The sequence below is a fragment of the Lissotriton vulgaris genome, chromosome 11 (assembly GCF_964263255.1).
Source record: "Lissotriton vulgaris chromosome 11, aLisVul1.2, whole genome shotgun sequence".
NCBI classification, from domain to species: domain Eukaryota; kingdom Metazoa; phylum Chordata; class Amphibia; order Caudata; family Salamandridae; genus Lissotriton; species Lissotriton vulgaris.
Window position 1 is genome coordinate 73,332,619 of NC_141699.1, and position 23,022 is coordinate 73,355,640.

A 23,022-nucleotide genomic window follows, 5' to 3' on the forward strand; every position below is an offset into this window, starting at 1 on the left:
TGATTTTAAACCAATCAACTGGACTCAAAAGCACACAGAAATTTTGAGATCACTGCAAACAGACATGTTAGCAAAAACAAAATTAGATACACGTGACAATACACGAAATCTTGTAATCCGAGTCATCCCAGGAAGATGCGGATTCACGTACCTGACCTGTAATGAGGGAGAAAAGTTACCAATAGCTTACAAATCTCACTTGTACACACAAGCAAAAAAAATATTCAGTCTCACAGAAAATACTGTGAAAGCAGTACTAACTGCAATAGCTAATGAACGAGAACAAGCACATGGCAAAAGGATCAATGTCCTCACAGCGGAATCCACCTTCGAGGCGCTATTCAGCCCAGTAAACATGCCTACAGTGTCACTAGATCCGAAATGGATACAGTGGGAAAATTCTCTTGCTGCGGACGAAGTGAAATACTATTTTGCTCCGCAATTCGAAAAACTGAATGATTTAAAATATGAACAAGAATATCCTCTGCCAATCGAAATTCTGCCTCTCCAACAATACTCTTGTATAATCTATACAGACAGATTTGTACAGCACTACAACGTAGAAAACAAATCCTACGATGCAGCCTGTGCGATTGTTAAAGATCGGTGGCTGTGCGGTAAATTCAGACCGAAAATAACAAAAACTGAATCAGTGAGAAACTGTTCGGCTCAGCGAGCTGAAATAGGATCTTTAAAGATGGCGCTTGAAAATGCCGAACGTGAATTCCCGACACTAATCGTGTGCGATTCGCATTTTTGCGTCAACTCTTACAACAACAAGTTACAGAGCTGGGTTCAAAATGATTACAAAGATGACACAGGTGCCACAATCAAGCATAAAATGCTTTGGAAACAGGTAGTTCTTTTACAGAAAGAACTACAAAAGACTCATGTGATACACACTCTGAGTCATCAACGTGATGGCGTTCACGTTGCAGGGAATTCATTGGCTAATACAGCCACAGCGGAAGCAACTAAACCGGCTTCCGTAGCCACAAAAAAGCGTTCAGAAAAATACATAGACAGGGAAACAATGCTGGCAGTAAAAACGTCCTCTAAGGGCAGCTGTGCAGCACTACCCGTGAACTATCCACTCAATTATGCATACGTAATTGATGCAAACTCCGTTCCTTTTGCTCGAATCCCTGGAGTGGGGGATAGGGTAATTCCAAACATGAACCGGAGAAAGGTATTAATAGCAGACGCACACATGGGTGAAGGTCCAAGGCACAATGAAATGAGGGAATCTCTGACCGAATTACAGTCAGTATACTGGTGGCCAGGAATGAGCCTGCACCACTATAAATATGTAAAGAACTGCCCGGACTGCGACAGAGATCGCAGCAATGAGTCAAGCGCATTAATGCCATGGTAGGCATAATGCTGTCTACATGCCATCCTGCGTCCTATTAATTATTAAGACTAAAATTCACTTAAAAAATGTGGCCCCAGCACTCGGCTGACTCCAGAACTGTTATAAAAGATCTGCGAGTCTTTATCGGCACATACGCAATTGCCATGTTCCATTCTGACCAGGGTCCTGCTTTCAGCTCTCGAGCTTATAAGGAGGCCATGGCCAGTATGGGCATTGGGTTGCGATACTCTTGTCCATCACACCCTAAAGGAAACAGTGTAGTGGAAAGAAAAAACCGGGACATAAAGCAATCTATAACAGCGAAGGTATTAGGTTCGGGTGATGGGTGGGTCAAACATTTAATAAGTGTCCAATTCAGTCTAAACAATTTGCAAAGAAATTCTCTAAAAGGTTTCAGCCCATACGAACTATTGTTCGGAACTAGAATGCACATTCATGACTTAGATAGTCAGGTATCAGTGGTAGAAGATAAGAATAAAGACTTTGACATCAAAGATCGTTTGGCTGTTTTACAGGACTTGAAGGAAACAAGAAAATCCTTAAGCAACATAAAGTTAAAACAACAGCCAACTACCACTGAAGAGGCACCACCAGCCCCAGCAAGGCCTGTCTGGATTCCAAAGATTGGGGATCTAGTCAGAGAAAAAATAGCGGTGAAGAAGGAATTTGGGCCTTCTTACAGAAAAGCAGCACCTGTCTTGGCAATCAACGGAACAAGATCAGTAATACTACCGCCCCTTGCTGGTAAAAAGGAGAACAGAGTTGTATCAATCGACCTGGTAAAACCACAATCATGTGGCCTATAATCAACAGCAGGCCCAGTGGACTCCCGAGAAACAACAGAATACCCAAATTTGCAACAATCCAAGAGGTTCAAACTGAAAGACTAATCACATTTGATAAACCTGCAGTGCACAGAGACGGACTATGCAATAATGCCATGGAACTCGTGCCACTTGGTACACAGATTGAATCAGTTCGTCAAGAAACACCAGTCTACAATGATGTGGCATCAGAATGTGCTACCGAAAGACAAATTGAGAAAACAATTCCAGCAATTGACAGAACTGCCTCTGGCTACTTCATCAATTTCGACAACTTTTCTGAAGATCAAACCGACCCCGAAGTGATGCCAGAAACAAAGACTTTTAAAGAAAAAGCAACAGAACTCTTTCATCAACTCAAGGAAATTTACCTTATCTCTCCATGGTTAGAGTTCTGGTTTGGACTAGGTGTATTTTTCCTCCTGCTTTGGCTCATCATGGTACTTTGTTTGGGAAAATTCATTGAGGGAAAATACAGTTCAATGGACACAGCAAGTCAGAACATCAACTTAGTCCTCAAACCCCACAGATCATCCCACGTGAAGAAAAGAGAACTATCAACAGTAAATGTCACAGCCATTCCAATACCGGGGGGGGGGGGGGTAGTATGGGACAAAACTGACTATGAAATATATGGTCCGGTCGAAATCCTGAAATATCCTCACTAGTTCAAGGTTTCCTTAAGTGACTTTGTAAAACCAAGTACATTTTCTGATGATTGGGATTTTGAAAGTATTAATAATATGATGTCTGATTTAGAGTTGTCAGCGAGATTTACAGAACATGATTATTTACAAGGTTCGTCTAATTATGAACAAATGTATTGCTTCTCACATTACGGAGACCATTACTTACATAAATCTGCACAATCTAGAAATGTTTTTAAATATAACCAATGGGAACATTGTGCTACTCCACCTAAAAGCAGTTCTAAAACATTCTATGAGAAATTCCAGTACTTCTCAGGGTTTAACACAAGTGATGCAGAAACTTTTTATTATAAACTGTTGGATAAAACAGGGTTGAAAACTATGCTGACAAATACTAAATTAATATATTCAGAAGCATTTTATGAAAAATGATGACATTTGGTTTTGATTTCTGGAAAAATAACATTGAAACAAAAACAATCTGGGGTACAAAAGATTGGCAGGTACAAGGCCTAGAAGCATTATTCCGAGCCTGCATGATCCCAGAACAAATAATGTTCTTAAATGACACAATTCACCAAACAACCTGTCTTGGCCTAGCTAAGATTAAAGACCTTAACAAACCGTCTATTCCAAAGCCAGTACCTGATAATGCAACTACAGATATTGAAATAGACGTATCTAAAATTTTACATCTAAACAGAACACATCCTGATTGGAAAAAGTGGTTAATCTGGCCTACTGACACGAATAACTGTCAAGATAGATTCCTGAACAAAACACAGGGGTTAACAATGACCAGACCTGACCCTAGATACTCCCAGAGACAACATCCAGGGATAGTAACAACATACAGTGTAGGGAAGCTGTGCCTTGAATGGCTAGAATCATCCACACTGGCAGAAATTAAGCAGCACTTATCTTTACTTAAAGATGGTGCTGATTTGCGCGATTTCATTCTGGGACCACACAAACAGCGTCAAAAGCGTTTCATAGCGACCAGTATATATGGGGCTTACAACGAGGCTTGGAAAGTAACACAAATTGAAACAGCTGAAAAAATACTAGAAATTGATTATATTAATTTGGAAAAATCACTTTCTGTTGTGGACAATGGGTTAATGACTCTGTCCTCCAGGATATATTCACTGGACAGTATTGTATCATCTGCTACAGATATAATAGACAAAGACTTGCTAATGTTACAGCATGGCCAGTCACAATTGCGTTCTATTGTACAGTTAGGCTGGACGCTGCAAAATCTTCGTTCAGGCTATGTGCCATGGCGTTTAATCAACACAACGTCATTGTTTTCCATCTTTAACCTTACTGATAAACAAATCAGCTTGGCACAGAAAGGAGCAGACTATACAATCCTGAGCATCGAAAAACTTGAGAGATTACCATTGACAATGTCAGAAAGTCCTGTCATTGAATGGATAATACACGGGATTATCACAATTCCGATAACAACTTTCCGATTTAAAAATTGCCTTGAATACATACCGACTGGCCAGTATGAACGTTTGGGTAAAGGGTACATTAAGTCAGCATGGAAATTACATACACACACACATGCTATAGTGACATCAACAAAAATGTATTTCTTAGTGGTGAAAACTGCAAACATTCACTAAGCGGTATACTTTTGTGCCAAGGTATTAAATTACACGGGGCCTGTGAAGGAAATTCAAACAACCTTTCATGCCACCAACATGTCACACCTGCAACGCAGATAAAGCCTTTCTTTAAGCAACTCTCGAACGGGAGTTACATTCTAATAACGGATCACAGCTGTTGTGGCCTTTTGCCAGGGAAAGCATATCTCGTAAGCGTAACTTCCATGGTCAAATGCTGTATGCAAGCATTGTTTCCAAACGGCCCTGGAGACTCCGAGACTCCCATTTGGTCTAGTTTGAATGTCTCTTCTATACGAATTGATACTTTAAGCAGAATGAAGTCTGTGCTTTTGCAGAAAACAGTGCCCATCACGTCATCAAAAGAGACGTATGATCTCCAAGTTGCAAGGCCAGCATCGGAGATTCATGACCTTTTATCAGCAAATTGCCCCGTGCATTTCACAGAAATGCTTCGCGAAATTCTAAATATGTCAAGTGCCATAGGCATCCCAGGCGTATTTAAGACCATTTTTTCGGGACTGTTAACACCATTCAAAGCAATTCTGGGAATCATTCCCAATTTTGTCCATTCAGTCTTTGGCTGCATACCCCTGATTTTGGGACTTGTAGCAGGCATTTTATTTTTGACCCTCCTGCTCCGATATGGCAAGCCAAAATACAGACATGACTCCGGCAGGGATGGAAGAAACGATCCTAGCAATACGCTACCGGGACCGAATAACTAGAGTCCTTGGATTGGCCAGGCTGAGAGATCCGAACATGACCTGGTTTCTTTCATTCAGACCTATATGGCAGACCTGCATCTTACCTGTGCTTCGATGTATGCTATGCGGAGATGAATGCGTGTTGGACACCTGTCTTGCACTTCCATCAGCAGTACCAATGGATATCAATACTTTGCTAAGTCCTGTAACGGCTCACGCATTGTGTTGTCCCCAGCGGCTACCAATCCTGATGACGGCATTCGTTGAAACTCCTGTGCTACGACTAGGTGGTGACAGGTGAGCGAGAAATAAAAGCAACATCACCCAGGTACGACCGTCTGTGAGCATTGCTGATCCAGACACCGATGATAGCAATCATTCTCACACCTGCCAAGTTACAGCATTATCGAACTTAGTCGAACTGTCACCTGATTTTGTAGACCAATTCTTTGAGAGCCTGTCTGATATGATGTTCTCCCCCGAACAGAAACAATAATTTTTGAAAAGCATTCCGACACACAGCGTTCCCATGAACTCTGAATTCGGCCTTCAGTTTTGATCAACGAAAACTACTGAAAAGCGTTGGAAGTCTATTGCCCCGTTCACCATGAATTTTTTTTTTTTAGGTTTGAACATTTTTCAAAATATTTACCTTTTTTTCTGGCACGAAAACCTTTGCTTAAAGTAGAACTATTCATAAAGAACAGAACTTCTATTTTTAGGTAGATCTAGAGACATAATAACTTTACATCAGCGTCTAGCACATGTTACAGCAAATGCATTTATATGTGATGAAATTATCTCGCCCTTCTTTTCTGTATAAAGAGATATTTCATGTGTAGTTTTTTCGCAAAATCGTTCACTGATTACATATGCTATAATTTTGAATGATATCTATGCTTGAAGACATACAGTACCTATATTTCCATGTATTTCAAATACGCCATTTCAAATGCAAATATGTATTTTGGGGTGGGTAATGTTACACATGCATCTTATTGCTTTAGTTTTTAGTAATTTGATGGACATAAATTTGTGGAGTGGGTGTCGCGTTCTAATCTAGGACCCCGATCAATACTGTGACCTTATACCCCTATAATGGCATAAACAATCAGAGCCATATTTCAGGCATATTTCTGAAACTCGCCTCTGCAGCTCATTACAGTAGATGGCACAGCAGAAGCCACTATCTTAGATTCCTAGATTACACTCTGAGTTCTTCAACAAGATAAAACTCAGCAACCTGGGAAAGCCCTGCTTGCTATGTTTTGATTAGTACTAGAACTCTAATGAGCACTGAAAGGACGATCACTTCCTAGGGACATCTTTATTGACGTCTTATGTCCAAAAACTTACGTCAAACAAGGCACCTTTCAGGTATAAATATTACCAACATTGCCTTAAGCAAATGCGACTACGATAATGATGGTGTGGTGAATACAGGAGCAGAACAGCTGTCCCTTGCAGAGCCCAGCAGATGCAAGCAGCCCACGGACGCTGCCCCTCCTCCTCCTTGACGCGCTGAGAGAGACGCTGTCTTTTCTCTTGCCGAGAAAATCCAGCTCCGGCGTTTCCAGCCTACTCTTGCGAGTGACTGGGATATCGAGTCCTGAGAGGAGATACAAGACCTCCAACATTCTATTCCAGAGGTATGGTGTTGACTAAACCCTTAGAGAGAATTCTTGAAGCAAACCTTGGCAAAACCCACTTAACGTAAACTGCTACTTACTTACTCCCTCCCAAGTATTAGGCTTAGGTCAGGTGCACTGGGGTAGGCGTAGTTAGAAGCACCAGTTGAGTACGTTAGCCTAATGTATATATGAATGTATATATTTTATTCATTTTAACCATTGTATGGCTAAGAAACCATATCAATGCTTTTACAGTATTATTTCGCAATCCTCATTTTACTGTACGCACTTTTTATAATAACAAGTCTTGCAATTGTGGCAATTCATTTCTCTTCCATGAGAAGAAAGACTGTTCAATAAATAATACCTTTATTGAAAACGCCCGTCCCTCTATTCTCTGCATCTTGGTGAAAGTAATCTGCACAACTGACTGAGTAAAATAACTGTCTATTGTTTCACACGACTCTAGAGATTGACTCTTATTCTAAGGAGCAAAGTTGTCATGTTTATGCGGTTGTTGGAAAACTGAATCCCTTCTTGTCTGTGCCAGGGCAGCTGATCACTTCCTATTCAGTCAAGAAAGTTTCCAGTGACCTCTGAGCTAGTTGGTAACAAACCCAATTAAGTTTAGATAGTCAGTAGAGACCAGGAAGACCGCACTTCTACGTCTAATCTGCTGTTTATGTTATTCCAATGCGCAGGGCCTATAGGGAAAATAGGAACTACACTACAAGTCATCTGAGGCAACAGAACTCACTAGCTTAACAGAGATCAGCTACCCTGGGAAGACTGTCTGCAGAGTTCCTCCTAGTAAAAACTGAATCGCGATCGGAGGAATTTCTAGATGTAATTTATCCACCCCTTGCGAGGAAGCTTTACATCAAGCTAAGGCATGGCAGTCTACCACTCAGGCTATTCACTTGTAAATAGGCAAAATCGGAAAATATAGCCTGTCCGACATGTAATTATAAACAAGAAGATGTTTGCCATGTTATGTTTTTTTGCCCTGCGCATGAAATTATAAGGAAATGCTGGCTGATTCCATTATGCAGGAACCTAGGGTTCAGATATTGTACACAGGCCTGTAGGGTTTTAACGTATGATACTCACCCCCCCCCCATCGTTTTTGCCGTATCTCGTTTTTTATTTGGCTTGTGGCGTAGAAGGAAAAGTTTTGGATAATATCTGTGTTTAATCATGAATATTATATTTTCAAGACCGTGATAACTATTTAGTTTAATCAATTTTTATGTCTAATATTGACTTGTCTTCTATTTATTGTTTTAATGATCTGTGCTTTTCTGTATATATTTTACTTGCACTTTTATGGTCTGCCGACCGAAATAAAGTTACCAATGATGATGATGATTTATTTGGGTTCATGTAGAGACCAGGCAATTCTCCAAAGATCTGCATGATACGAAGCAGTCGCAGACCGGTCCTATTCACATTTGTCAAGAAAAACAGCATGTTGTCAGCATAAAGAGCAATACCGTCCGACAACCAATGATCCCATTCAAAGCCCGTCTCCTGCGCGTCCATACGGACCCAGGCAGCCAAGGGCTCGACTGCCAACGCAAAAAGATAAGGTGACAGCTGGCAACCCTGCCGGGTGCCATGCTCCAAAGGGAAGGTGGATGTAACCGCGCCCGCCACATGTACCGAGGCTGTTAGATCAGTATAAAGCAGTAATAGATAGTATAGAAAGCATGGCCGAGATTGAGACACTCAACAGAGTGAATAAATACACCCAACTAAGGGAATCAAACGCCCGGTCCATATCTGCCAGCAGCAGCGCCACTTTGTAACATCGTCCCCGAACGGCTTCCACAGCCACCTGAGCGCGACGTATATTATGCGGGGAACATCCTTTATGACGCAGTCTTTACACCGCACTACCATTACAACGCTGCTTTTACAATGCAAGCCGTTACCACGACTTGCGCTGGATTGCGCCCTAGGCGAACGAATAGTAGATTTACTATTCCAACACCTTCCCTACTGTACGTAGGCTGGAGTTGGAATAGTAAATTATACTATTCCTAAATCCAGCACCCGACAGTGGAAGTCGTGGTAACGACTTGCGTTGTAAAACCAGCGTTGTAATGGTAGTGCGGTGTAAAGACCGCGTATTAACGTCATACATCCGTACCCGTTGATAGCGAGACTGAGGGATTTGCAATATTTTAAATTAAGAAAACAGTGCAGTTTTTTGTAATAGGTATTCAGTACTATCTAAACTAAATGAGAGGGGTGGTGTAACAATGGGCCAACTCGAAAAGGGTATCTAATCCGCTATTGCTTCAGAGTAAACTCATTAAACAGACCTTTGCCGTTCGCATCCTTTCTGATTTTGTACAGAGTGAAAGTGCGTACAACAATGATAGACAATGTTATCTTAGTTGAAACATATGTAATCATAGAAATCAAAGCAGTACAAGAAAAAGGTTTTAGTGAGCACAATAATTTACCATTTAATACAATAGATGCACCCTGATTGCAGCCTGTCTAGCCTGCCTGCAGGGGCGGCCTTAGGCATGTGCAAGCTGTGCACCTGCACAGGGCCACCACACCAATATATATCCTTAATATAATAATCCTCTGAGGATGGATACATATTTGCGCAGCGGCCCCTGGCAGGGATTTGGCGGCCTCTGGCTCTGTTCCACTTCCAAACACCCTGACCCCCCCTCCCCCCCCCTTCACTGGCCTCCGCGATCCGCCCCGCCGGGAACCCCTCTTCCGGGGCCCCCTACCTATGCTCCCTGCCCAGGGCCGCCATGAGCCTAGAGCCGCCCCTGTGCCTGTACCATAGTTAATGTCATATTTTCTGCAATAATGGTAAGGAATGCACTTGTTCTTGCTTCCTTGAGTGGGGTTGTTAGAAGACACTTACAGGCTGATTACGAGTGGGTTGATTAATCCGACCCAGGGCAAACACGTTTACGCACAGGTAGCATTTACGAGTTAAAAGGTAGTTAACATATCCTATAATTACTGAAGGGGCATAACACAGACTACCGCAGCTCTCGTGGTGCGGGGGCTCCGAGCCTTACCCATACTGGAGGGGTGCCCTCAGCTCCTACTGATGTGATTGTGAGTGTGTGGAGCCCCTTGCAGGCCCCCTCTCACATTTAGTTATGCCACTGAATTACTGGTTGCGTTAAATACCTCAAGCTTCAGCAAATTTCGGCAGGACAAATGTACGGTATTTACCATACTATGCGGATTTTGCTAAGTTAACACCTACAAATTTGCATGTCGTGCCCCACAAACTTGTAAAAGGTTCTATTTATCACACCTGATAAATAACATACCCTGTGTTATCTTTATTTATCAGCTGCCCTAAACAGAACCTACTCTCGTAATCAGGGCCTTTGTTAACACAATATATACCATTAGAATATTCATATCGTCAAGGTATGTGGAGTTAAGAAGCGTATATCTATACTTGGGTTTATATACATTTTTTCTCAATATTTAGGCCACATTACTGTTGTAGGATGATTCTTTCTGTCCTCAATATTCTGATATACAAGAACTGATGGGCAACAATCTAAATTGGCAAACACACTTTAAATTGCTGACAAGTGAATTCTTACCGCTGGTTGCAAGTCTGAACCATTTCATGACCTGCTGTGGAAGAAAAGCTTTTGGAGATTCAAACACTGCATTGACCCCCCTAACTGGGCCCATTAACTCTTACTGTACCTCTATTTACTGTGGGCATCAAAATAATAACTTAGATATATTGTCTATTCAGTATGTCCACAAACATTTAAATGTACTGCAGTCCACAGCTGAGACGGACAAGTGCTTTCTTTCCTTCTCTATGTCCTTAGCTATATCTCAGTATAGTACCTTGTAGTGGGTGCTGTATGGTGCTTTAAGGACAGCAATAGTAATATCACTTTCTTACATTATAAGTATATATAAGCCTCATCAACAATTTGACAGGGTGGACAAAAATGGAGTAAAGATTCCAAGTGAAAATAAATGTAGACAACAGTTGTAAGATTTTGATTTACAGACACGTTTAGGCACATGTATTTGGCATAAAATCTTGAAACAAGTGAGAAACACGTTTTCCAATACTTCTGATTATTGTATTCCAATACTTGAGGTTTAGGGTGTGTTGTATGCAATATGGAAACAAGCATTATTGGCCAATCCCATAACTTTTACTTTTGGCTGTGACAGTGCAGACATTTGGCTTTGATAATGTTTTTTGGCTATGCTGTTCAGCATCAAGAAGAAGAAAAAAGTGCAATGTATTGGCAGAAAAAAAGTGTAATAATGTGTATGTCTGGTGATAAATGCACACATATGAGTCACCACATTCTGGAGACCCTAACATAGTGATTGTAGGAAAATGGAATGTGGTGATGTTGGTTAAGTCTCACCATGCAATACAAGCATAATACCCCAAAGATGGTTCTTGGATTCACATCAATAAATCCTTAGCTGGGGGGAGGAGCTTCGCGGGCAACCAAGATAGCCGCGTAAGCTCGGAGCTCCGCGAACCCTCCGATCCTCCTCATATATCCTGCTCGAAATCCTGATCCACGTTGGTGGATCCTACTTGCTGACGGATCACTGAAGCGGGCGCTGCTTTCCGCCTCCGAATTGGTTGTTCCTACGCTGAGCTACGTCGAGTGAAACTCCGTGCCAGGGATGCGCCATTGTCTCCCCGATCTCTGCCACTCCGTACGATTGGAATGCGTAGTGGCTGCTTGAGATCTCCACCGGCGGAGCGTCTGTAACTACGATGCTTGCTTCTATTGGCCTGGCCTGAATAACTGGCTTTGACCCCTCTCCTTGGTTCGCTTGGCTCTGGCTTGGGTGGCGTGCCCCTTTGTTCCCATCGGACCCATCATGGCGGGCAGAAGAGACCCCGACAAGACGTCGAACAAAGGCGCTCGCGGAAAGTCTCAAACTCAACTGAACAGGATTGAGCGATATGTTCAGCCGAGGACGCCACCAGCTGCGGCGACCTCCACTAAAGAACTTCCATCGGCGGGCTCGCCCGATGGCTCCGAGCCTACCCTCAGTGACATTATGGGGGCCATCACAGGCATACGAGCCGAAATGCAGAAGCAACATGAGGTCTTGACCCACAAGGTGGACACTTTGGCAGTTGATCTCACCCTCATCAGAGCCGACCTGGGTAAGACTAATGACCGTGTTAAGTCATTGGACATTAAAACTTCCAGCCTAACCACCGACGTCTCGGACCTGCAGACTGAGGTCCGGAACCTGCGGATGACTACGGACCACTTGTCCAGGAGGCTGGAGGATTTCGAGGGACGTGCCAGGCGGCAGAATGTCCGCATAATTGGTGTTCCGGAAGGCTCGGAGGAAGCGGCGACGGACCTATTTGTGGAGGAACTGGTACAGACCCATCTAGCGCCTTCTGGTCTTAGTAACTTTTTCTCAGTGGAGCGTGCCCACCGGGTGCCGGGAGGCCCGCCGAAGTCGGGCATGGCGCCTAGACCCATTGTTGCAGGCTCCTTAACTTCCGGGACCGGGACGCGATCCTACAGGCGTCCAGAAGACATGGGCCGCTTAGGTTCCAGAATTCGGAAGTACATTTCTATCCTGATTTTACCAGGGCAGTACAGAGACAGCGACAGAGTTATGTGGGAGTGAAACGGCGACTGAGGGACATGGGCTTCAAGTACTCGATGTTGTTCCCTGCCACGCTTCGTATTGAACATGAGGGCCATGTCCTGTTCTTTGATGTCCCCGAAAATGTGAGTGAATGGCTGGACACTCTGCCACAACGCCGGGATGATCAAGAAGGACATGCTGGGGGCGCGACTGGTGGTTCGGATCAATGAGACTTGGCTCTACTGGAAAGACTTTGGCGGTTGGTGGCCCTGCTATATGTGACTGTCGATGCTATTCTTTAATTGACTTTGCCGATGCTCCTGTCGTTTACATGGAGGGTGGCGGGAGGTGTTCGTAGAGATTCCTTACTCCTCTGGGGGCTTTTCGTAGACTAGTTAATGGGGCGACAGGCACACTGCTGGTTGGGGGGGCTCTTTAGTCTGATGCAGGGGTGCAGGGTGGGGGGTGGATTTGGGAAAGTTTATCTGTTTGTTCGTTTTTTCTTTCTTCTTTCTCTTTGGCAATGGGTCCTGTACGCTGTTGAGTTTTACTTGCTGTTGAGGATTGTTGGGGTTGGGTGGGGAGGGCGGCTGGATGATGGGGGTAGGAAACTAAGAGTAATCAGTTGGAATGTTAATGGGCTGGGTGACCGTATCAAAAGAGGGGTGGTGGTTCAACTGCTCAAACGTCATATGCCTGATGTTGTCCTCCTGCAGGAGACACACTTGGTTGGTAACTCGTGCAAAGCACTCAACCGCAAAGGGTACAAGATGGTGGCCCACTCTGGGTTCTCTTTGGGCTCTCGGGGGGCGGGTGTCCTTGTGCGTACGTCCCTGCCGTTTGAGATAGACGTCACCAAGATTGATGAGAGAGGACGCTTCGCCGCAGTGGCGGGGAGATGGGAAGGGCGTGCCCTTACGTTACTTTCGGTTTACGTTCCCCCGGGCCTGCAGTCTAGTACTTTCCAAGACCTTGGTGGCGCCATTTTGTCTTTGCCTGCTGGTTTGCTGGTAGTGGGGGGTGACTTCAACTCAGTCTGCTCTGGCTCCCTGGACCGACATCCGCCTAGAGACCTCCGGAGTTCCCAACTATGGCTGCCTTCCTTCCTCGAGTCCATGGGCTTGGTGGACAGTTGGCGACTTCTACACCCCACGCTCTGCCACTTCTCCTTCCTTTCGGGTGCCCATGGTAGCCTTTCTCGTATAGACTACATCCTCACCTTAGCAGCACACGCGCCTGCCGTGTCTGAGGCCCGATTTTTGGCGCGTGGCATTTCCGACCACTCCCCGTTGTGGGTTTCATTCGACTTCGACATAGTCTTGTCGGACCGGCCAGTGGCGGTTAACCCGTGGTATTTCCGCAATCCTACTACTCGCACCCTCCTGGCCAAGGCCATCGACTTCTATTTCTCTGAAAATGAGGGTTCGGTTGACTCGGCCGCGACCCTGTGGGAGGCATTTAAGGCTGTTTTGAGGGGTGAGGCTTTCGCTCTCATAGCGGAGGCCCGGAGAGTCAAAGATGCCGACTTGTTGCGCATCGAGGAGGAGGTCATGAACCTTAACTCCCAGTTGGGACCCGAACCCGACCCCGCTCTTTTACATGCCCTTGCCCTCAAACAGTCGGGATACCATGCTCTTGCCACAAATGCTGCCCTGGCCCTGGCTAAGGAACAGCAAGGTCGTATTTATGACGTTGGTGACAAGGCGGGGAAGCTGCTGGCGTGGTTGGACAGGAGAGAGATGGCTAGGCGAGTCGTGCCCGAGATTTTGGGCGACGACGGGGCTGCGGTCACTGACCCGAGTGCCGTTGCCGAGTCCATTGCTGATTACTTCTGGGGTGTCTACACCTCTACCTCGGAGTGCTCCGAGGCTGACTCGATGGCGCTTCTCTCGACAGTTGACCTTCCCTGTCTCTCTGAGGATGACCGGGCCGATTTGGATAGAGACATATCCGCTGACGAGATCGCCCTTGCGATTCGTTCTTTGAGATCGGGTAAGGCATCTGGGCCCAATGGCCTCCCGGTCGAGTTATACAAAATTCGGCCGGAAGTGATTTCCCCGCGCCTGCGTAATATGTTTTTAGAAGCGCTGGACGCTGGCCTTCTTCCCCCAGACCAGAGGTTGGCCACCATTGTGGTCACCCATAAGGAAGGGAAGCTGAGAGACATGTGTCGGTCATATCGTCCCATTTCTCTCTTGAATGTCGAGCCTAAGATTCTTGCCAAGCTACTCGCAAATCGACTGATTGGAGTTATTGGTGACTTAGTGCATCCGGACCAGTCGGGCTTTATTCCACACCGCAACACTGCCCTCAATTTGCGTCGACTCCACGGCGTCCTGGCCAGGGCCCATACCCTCGAGGAGCCGGCAGTCCTTGCTTCTCTTGACGCCACAATGGCCTTTGACTCTCTTGAGTGGAGCTACCAATGGGCGGTGTTGACGAAGTTCGGTTTTGGTCCGGTGTTCGTGGGCTGGGTGAAACTCCTCTATGCTAGTCCGTTGGCTAATGTCACAGTTAATGGCCGTCTATCGGCGCCATTTGCCCTTCATCGTGGCACCAGACAGGGTTGTCCCTTGTCGCCCTTACTGTTCGCCCTAGCCTGGGAGCCGCTCGCGGCCATGCTGCGGACGCACCCGGACCTGCACGGCATAACCTGGGCCCCCGGCTTTGAAGACAGAGTCTCCCTGTATGCAGACGATATTCTGCTATATTTAACCTCCCCCTGCAAGTCACTCATCGTGGCCTGCGACGTACTCAGACTATTCAGACGGTACTCTGGCCTAGTTATTAACTGGGCCAAGTCCTCCTTGTACGTCCTGAAAGGGGATACGCCGCGCCTCCCCAGAGGCTGCAACATCCAGGTGACCAGAAATGGTTTCAAGTACTTGGGGATCTACATCTCCGGGAGTTCTAGGGCGCGCTACGACCACAACTTGCTCCCTCCTCTCCAGCGTCTCCGGCGCGACGTGGACAGTTGGCGCAAGCTTCCGCTCTCTCTGTTGGGCCGTGCGGCATTATTCAAGATGATGTCGCTCCCCAGGTTCTTGTATGCCTTACAAAACACCCAGGATCCGGTTCCGGCCAGCTACTTTCGTGAGATTGAGAGCCTTCAACGGGCCTTGCTCTGGGATGGTCGGCCCCGCGTTGCTGTCACGAAGCTCACGCTTCCGTGGTACGACGGGGGCATAGCACTTCCGGATGTGCGTCGGTATTACTGGTCCTCCCAGCTCGCGGCTCTCAACCACGGTTTCTATGGTCCTGTGAACAGTCCCGGTTACGCCATGGACAGGTGGCTTTTGGGCGGTGGTAATTATTACCGGGCCCTGTATTCGAGGTCCTTAGATCGGCGGATCTCGGGTCCGACGAAGACAGCGGTTCACATTTGGCGGGCGATCACCAAGGCGCAGGGCTGGCAGGGCAGAATGACCAGATTCACCCCTCTGTATGACTCTGATATTTTGGGTAGGCTATGGCACACCAAGGGCTTCGACAAGTGGGACCTCATAGGCATCTCCAGGGTGGACGGCATGATTTCTAAGGGTGAAGTCAAGACCTTTCCTCAGTTGCAGGCCGAATACCAGTTGGGTGACTCGGAGTTCTTCCGCTACGCCCAGCTGCGGCACGCGCTGCTCTCTGCCAAACCACCGGAGGGAGATATTCCAGAGAGCTCTCCCTTGGAAGACAGAGTGTTGGATGGCCATATGCCTGATAGTGCTATTTCCCTGTCATATAAAAAACTAATTAACGTCCGCACTGACCTTCTCCTTGGCGTGCGTGATCAATGGGTGGAAGATGGCCTAGAGATTGACGATGAGGATTGGCAGAGTGCAGTATCCTCCCCTAAAGAGGTCGCTATCTCCTCTCGCCTTCGGCTAGTGCAATTCAAGATCCTGCACAGCGTGTATGTGACCGGCCCCAGGCTTGTGCGTATAGGATTCTCGCCCGACGGACTTTGCCGTCGGGGCTGTGGTGCCCTCGCTACTTTTCTACACATTCTGTGGGAATGCCCCGTTATTGCCTCCTACTGGAGGAGGGTGCACCGGATAATGAGTGAAGTGACTGGGGTGGTGTCTAATGCAGAGGCTCGAAGGTGCCTCCTCAACATCTGGGAACCATCTGATCATAACACGGCGCAGACTCGGTGGGTGACCCTGGGTAACATGGTGGCCAAGCGGGACATCGCTCAAAAGTGGGGCGCTGCCACAGCTCCCCTTGTGGTGCAATGGAAAGCCAACATGGACTGGTGTATGTTCAGGGAAAAGACGGTCTATGTTGCTAGGGGGAGGCCTCAGAAATGGAATAAAGTTTGGGGAGCCTGGAATGCTTACAGGGGAGATGTGTGCCTGCCGCCGGAACCTGTTTCTCTGGATGAGCGTATGTCACCATAGCCTATGACACCAACTGAGACATGCTGAATTGCTTGATCCTGTTTTTCCTCCTCCCTTCTGCCATCCTGTTTTCCTCTCCTGAATTTGTGATTCTTTGCTTGCTCTCCACTGCCCACTACCAATACCCTGACAGCTTTCTCAATTCCATTGCCACTCTTTTGCGCCTTTCGGCGTTTCTTCCTTGGTTTCAGTTCTCTTCTATATAAAATATAAAAACAACCTTCAATGCTCTGTTGTGAATGCTCTTGCACTATTGCTCTCCTGATTCACCATGCTGCCTTGCCTCCGGGATGTTAGGCTGAATAGCTGTGTGCTCTTTCATAATAAAGGTTTTAAAAATTTTTTAAAAAATAAAATAAATCCTTAGCTCAGTCCTGGTAGTGTGGCAAAGACCAGTCAGGTTTTACTAGAGGAACATGTATGAAGCATTTCAGAGTACCAACATGGATGATAAGTAATTGGCACAGTACGAAGAAAATCCGACACCAATTTTTAGAAATAAAGCATATATTTCTATACATTTAGACTCCAACACGAACACAATTCGATTAATATACCCAGAGTTATGGATTTTAAAAGAAATCATAATTAAGTGCAATTTAGTACTGTAAACTGTACCATTGCGGTCAAAGGGAAAAAGGTACTATTGAAAATCGGTCACTTGCAGGCCGAGCTACATGGAACCAACAAAGGGTAAGGTGATAAGGGTTCCAGGACCGAGCCACAGAAGTCAGTTCAATTTTTCCTGGCCTGAGCGGCCCAGGTACAGAGTTTTCCTGTCTGTCCTTGGTGCTGAAGCAGGAGCCATGGAAAGCTGGGTTTAATGCTGAGAAGGTGCAAGGGAGAAAACGGATGCAAAAGGTTAACAACGGGGCCACTGCCATGGGCAGTTGAAAGGGCTGCGTGGTTTCCCATCGTTGTAGCATTGAGTAACGGAGAGTTGTTAACTGGACTGGGTAACAACAAGCCTTGGTAGTGGTTAGGTCAGCAAGATGATACTTCGATGTCCGGAGGTCCAGGGGAAAGCGGTCGCTGCCTGAAACTTGCTGGAGGTCATCACTACATTTTCCACAATGCACTGGACCATCTACTTTTGGGTAATCACTCATCGGGCCTGATGTCCATCGATTCTTTGGTTCTGAGATGTTGTTTTTACCTGAAGGTGCACAGGACTAGTGCCACTAGCTCAAGGGAGTCTGGAGTTGCCTTTGAATCTCTAAGGGGTTCCTCTGTCTAGGGGATCCGCTCTCTGGTCCAGGAGGAGTTGAAGTCTTGCAGTTCCAGGAGTGTTGTTACTGGTGCAGAGTATCCTAGATTTAGGGGTATTAAGGGTGGGGACACAAGTGGCCAATGGACTATTTGCCCCAGCTGCTAATCCGCAACTGAGGTGACCTGTGGGCCACCTTTTGAACCTAGACTCTTCTATTCTGCCACTTCTAAATTTGGCGGAAACGTTCCGTCGCTATACAGACCAAGTTGCCCACCCTAGGGGTGTGGCTAGCCTTCTGGGGATGTACACCCTCTGAATAATTTTCCCTCCTGCTCAGGTGCAAATGTGCCTGAGGGCAGAGGAAGGGCGGCTTCCTGCTTTTGGAGTCAGCCTGGGTGCATATCACAGACAGTGAGTATTTTGAAGCTCACCCCCATGATGTGCCTCTTCACTAGCCATTCTGTCAGGGAGGGAGATGTCACCTCCTTCAGGGCCAAGCCCTTGTTTCTGGCTCCTGAGAGTGCTCACACTGCCTGTCAGGAGGTCATATTCCTGCATGGGTGGTGGCAGCTGCAGGCTGCAAGCTAGAGGACAGGAGAGTCTAGGGCAACCAAGTTGAGACATTTCTACGGTAGCCATTTGGGTGCATGCCATATCAAACCTGATATTGGACTTATATCAGGGGTGTGGACGCACGTTGTTTGATACTAAACATGACCATATTTGGTGGTACCATAATGGAGCTTGCAACCTCAGGTGTGCCCTTGTGGCAACCCATGTTATCCTATGGACCGCTGATCACTTATAGTGTTCCTTAATGGAAAGGGCTCCTATAGGGACATATAAACTGATATTTACATGTCCACACCTTTAATATACTGCACCATGCCTCCTGGTCTTAGGAGACCTACCTTAGGGGTGACTGACCTATATTAAAGATAGTGGTTTGACCTTGCCACTCATGGTGAGGGCAAAGTCGAGTTGGAACAGTTTGCACTGTTCTTGCAGTCTCCAGTGGCAGGCCTGCTATCATCTGTTTACTTGGGTCACTCAAGGTGGCACTAATAGTGCTTCAGCCCCTAGTGGCCTCTTTAACACCTATTCCCTGGGTACCCTTGGTACCACTTTACTAGGAACTTATAAAGGGGTCTAGGCAGCAGGCCTCAATACCCTTTCAGACTCATAACCATCAGCACTGGGGAAAAAAGTGTGGGCACATGCATCACCAATTTATGACATGGGTGTTATGTTGTTTTTGTTTTTAATTTACCCTTTCCAGATGTACGATGGCTATTCTGGAGTGGTAAATTAAAACAAAATAAAGAGTGCACTAAAGTGCACTTTATTTTATAAAGGAACTAGCAGCCCGTCCCGACGTTGTCCGGGTATGAAATAGAATGTGTGCAATGTGTGTAATAGGCACGTACCTCGGAGTAAGAAGTATTAGCAGATGTCTCTAGTGTGTATGTACTCCACTTCCGTAGGTAAGCGTGTGTGAAAGTGCATTCAGTTGTAAATTTCGTGTCCCCGCAGGCACGCTGAATTGTGTCATCCCCCACTTGAGGCCCGGCTCCAGTTTTGTTTGATGCTGTGCTTGTGGTGTAAAGTCGTTGATGCAGAGAGTTGAGTGGGTGACAGCGCGCGCTGGAGACGCTGCGCGTGTGGGAAAGTGCAGTCAGTTCAAAGGTTAGTGTCCCAGCAGGCATGCTTAGTCGTGTCATCAGCCGCCTGAGCCCGGCTCCAGCCCTGGTTGATGTTGTGCGCCTGGTGTCAATTCGTTTATGCAGGAGACACTGCAGTTAGTGTCCCCGCAGGCACGGTCCTTTATGCAGAGAGTTGACTGGCTGACAGTGCGCAGGATACTGTGCAGACATTGTCCCCGCAGGCACTATCAGTTGCGTCTGCCTCCGCCTAAGCCCCGCCAATTGCCACGCCCATTGGCCACGCCCCTTGCTCCTGCGCAATTGCCACACCCATTGGCATTGGCCACGCCCCTGGCCCAACGCACAAGTTTGTTTTCCACACGCCCTCAAGGCACGTTTTTTTTGGGGGGGGGGGATGTGCCGCGCAATTGTTGCCGTTTGTCACGCCCATTGGCCACACCCCTTAGTGCCGCGCAATTGCAATTGCCGCGCCCATTGACCTTGTTCACGCCCCCAGCACACACCCCCAGCACAACGCACACGTTTAAGGAACTCTTTTTTTTTGTCGTCATGCCGCGCCCCGCCCACGCCCATGCCCACAAGGGACTACTTTGCTGGTAAGGTTCTTTTACCTTTCAAATGTATATGGTGGGCATCTGTATAGTCCTTCTGCTGCAACTGCCCTTTCCAGTGCTGTATTGGGTGTTGTGATTGGTGCTGTTGTTCCTGAGATTACCCGCCTCAAAGGTTTCAGCTCTCTCTTTATAATAGTAGTATAGATATAGATATAGATTGAAGTTGCCGGCTACTTCAAATTAAAAACAAAAAGAACATACTTGGAGACGGGGCAGTAACCATGGAGTGGGCTGGCTGGTTAAATTAAACACCATTTAGCACCTTGCAATGGAAGACCTGGGTGGGAGGTGTTAAAAAGGGATATGGAGGTGTGGGGTAAGCAATACATGAGCTGGGAGGGAGGGGCAGCGAAACGAAGATCACAAGGTGGGGGTCAGTACTTTGAGTAGGAAAGCAGCATAGGAGGGAGAGAACAGGAAAACGCATGCCCTCCCGTGGAGAGCTGAGTGAAAAAGGAAAAAGTAGTTTCCTGAACGTAAGCAGTACAAGGAGTGAGATAAGTCATCAAATCAGTCAACTGGCTGATAAAGAAACTGTGGTCCAGGGGAGGGATAAGCACAAGAAGGGGAAGGGAAATCATCAAATTAGAAGCAATCAAATTTGATTGACCAGAAAGCCAAAAGATTATAAGCAATGAACTGACCCAAAGTCCACTCTATGTATTGGCATCATCCACAATAGGTCTTCGACAGCACACAGCGAAGAGCTGACTGTTGGCGAGACTTAAAAAGATTGCACGTGTTATTCATCTAGTCAATGTTTAGAAACCATTGATTATTTTATCTGCATTTGTTCTACCTTGAGTAGACCCAGGCAAAAATATTTACATTTAAATTTAAAGTGGTTCAGTGTACAATACTGATATCGGCTGTTGCCCTCTTTTTCCAAGGTCATTCAAATAGAATAATCGCCACTTGTTATATTTTGGACACTGTTGGCTAACACACCTCAGAAATACTTGATATCAAAATATGTTAGATAGATTAGCTATCATACAATATCTTTTCTATATATTGCCTAAGTTTTAACTGTTTGAAAGAGTTTATGTTTTATTGTTGTAAAATGTGTTAAATAGTCGTTGTAATTGTTACTTTTCAGTTTCTGTATGAGGGCTTAGGCGCAACATCTGGCGATTTTATATTTATTGGCAATTAGCTTGTATTGGTGTATGCTAGACCAGATTGCTAATTGTATCTGTGTTTATCTTTTAAGTGAATTAGTAAATATATTTTGATCATCTAAAATAAATGTATTTTTATTTACTTGCCACATACTGGTAGTATAGGCCATACCCAGTATTCAGATCTACGAGTTGTTACAGGCAGATGTAATCATAAACAAGGAGAGAAGAAAAGTTCTTATGAGCCCAGAGGATACTTTGGGTCTCTTTAAAGAAAAGGCTACTTTTACACTACTTTTACTGTTTTAGCTCACTTAGCCAGTGAAGATCCTTTTACCACCACTACTGAGTCAAGGCCAGACCCGGTCCGGGACCCCAAAGCAGCCCTGGAAATGTTGTCAGACCAGCCTCCACGAGGGGGTGGTGGGTGCACAACTGTGCACAGCTGCTTTTGGTTTGTACTGGGGGGCCGGTATTGCTGCAAAAGTGGCCTCCAGTAACAAAATCACCCCCTACAGCCTCAAAATCGGTCTCCACCCTTCCAGCCTCCCGGAGAAACACCTGATGCCCACTACAGCCAGTTTGGCCCTGGTTAAGGCGGTCAACCTACAGGGTGTTCTATCCCAGTGAATGCAGGAAAGAGGTTAATAAGACCAAGAGCCCCAGGTCCCCTTCATTGATGGTTTCCGATAACTGATTCCACCCAGTGCTTAATTTGTAAAAAGTGTTTGGCCCATTATTTTGCTCAAAAGCCCGTTCCAACCCTATTGAATGTAGGCGTGCGAATATCAGGGCGCCGAGTCTTAATTCCACCTCACGCCTCTTCAATCCACCATCGGACACTCCCTGGCTCTTTATCTTACTCTTGCAGGCTCTTTTTCATCCCTTATATCTCCCTTTGTCATGGGTTTATGTTGTTTTCTTTCTCCTTCTTTGCCCCTTGTGTGTTTTTTCAGTGCCTTCTTCTGGATCAATTTTTGAGGAGGAAAAATGAGTGTCAGCCACCAAAAATGAGTGCCCGCATGCCCCAGTGGCACCCACCGGCTCAGATCAAGCACTGAATCCACCACATCCAAAGGAGATGATTCTGTAAGAGGACTGGGATGGAATCCAAACTGCATGTGGTTGAAGAAATGAAATTGGTCAATGTGTTATTGTATGCGAATGGTAACCACTCTCTCTGTACCTAACAGAATGCAATCCAACTACTGGTCTATACTCCAGTGCCACCATGTCTCATCCCTTCTTCCCTTCTGGAAAGAGCAGAAGCCTCAATTTTTCAAACAGCACCTTGTCCAGTATGGACCACTGTGCTGCCAAAACCTCCTAAAGAGATCCCCTCTTCCCCTTGTTGAAATATGCCTTTGCATTTCCCCGTCCCTTTTGCATTGTCAGCCGTGATCGACTTTCTACTTACTGCTGCTTTCTCATTTGTGTTGTATGTTCATTTTACACTGCATTCTAAGTTCAATTATGGAGTTTTCACTGTGTCGGGTTCCATGGGATGACAGTTACAGTTGCTCTCTACTGGCCTTCTCGGGTACCTCTAATAACTCCAGTGGCGGCCGACACAGACAAATACGGTGAGGCG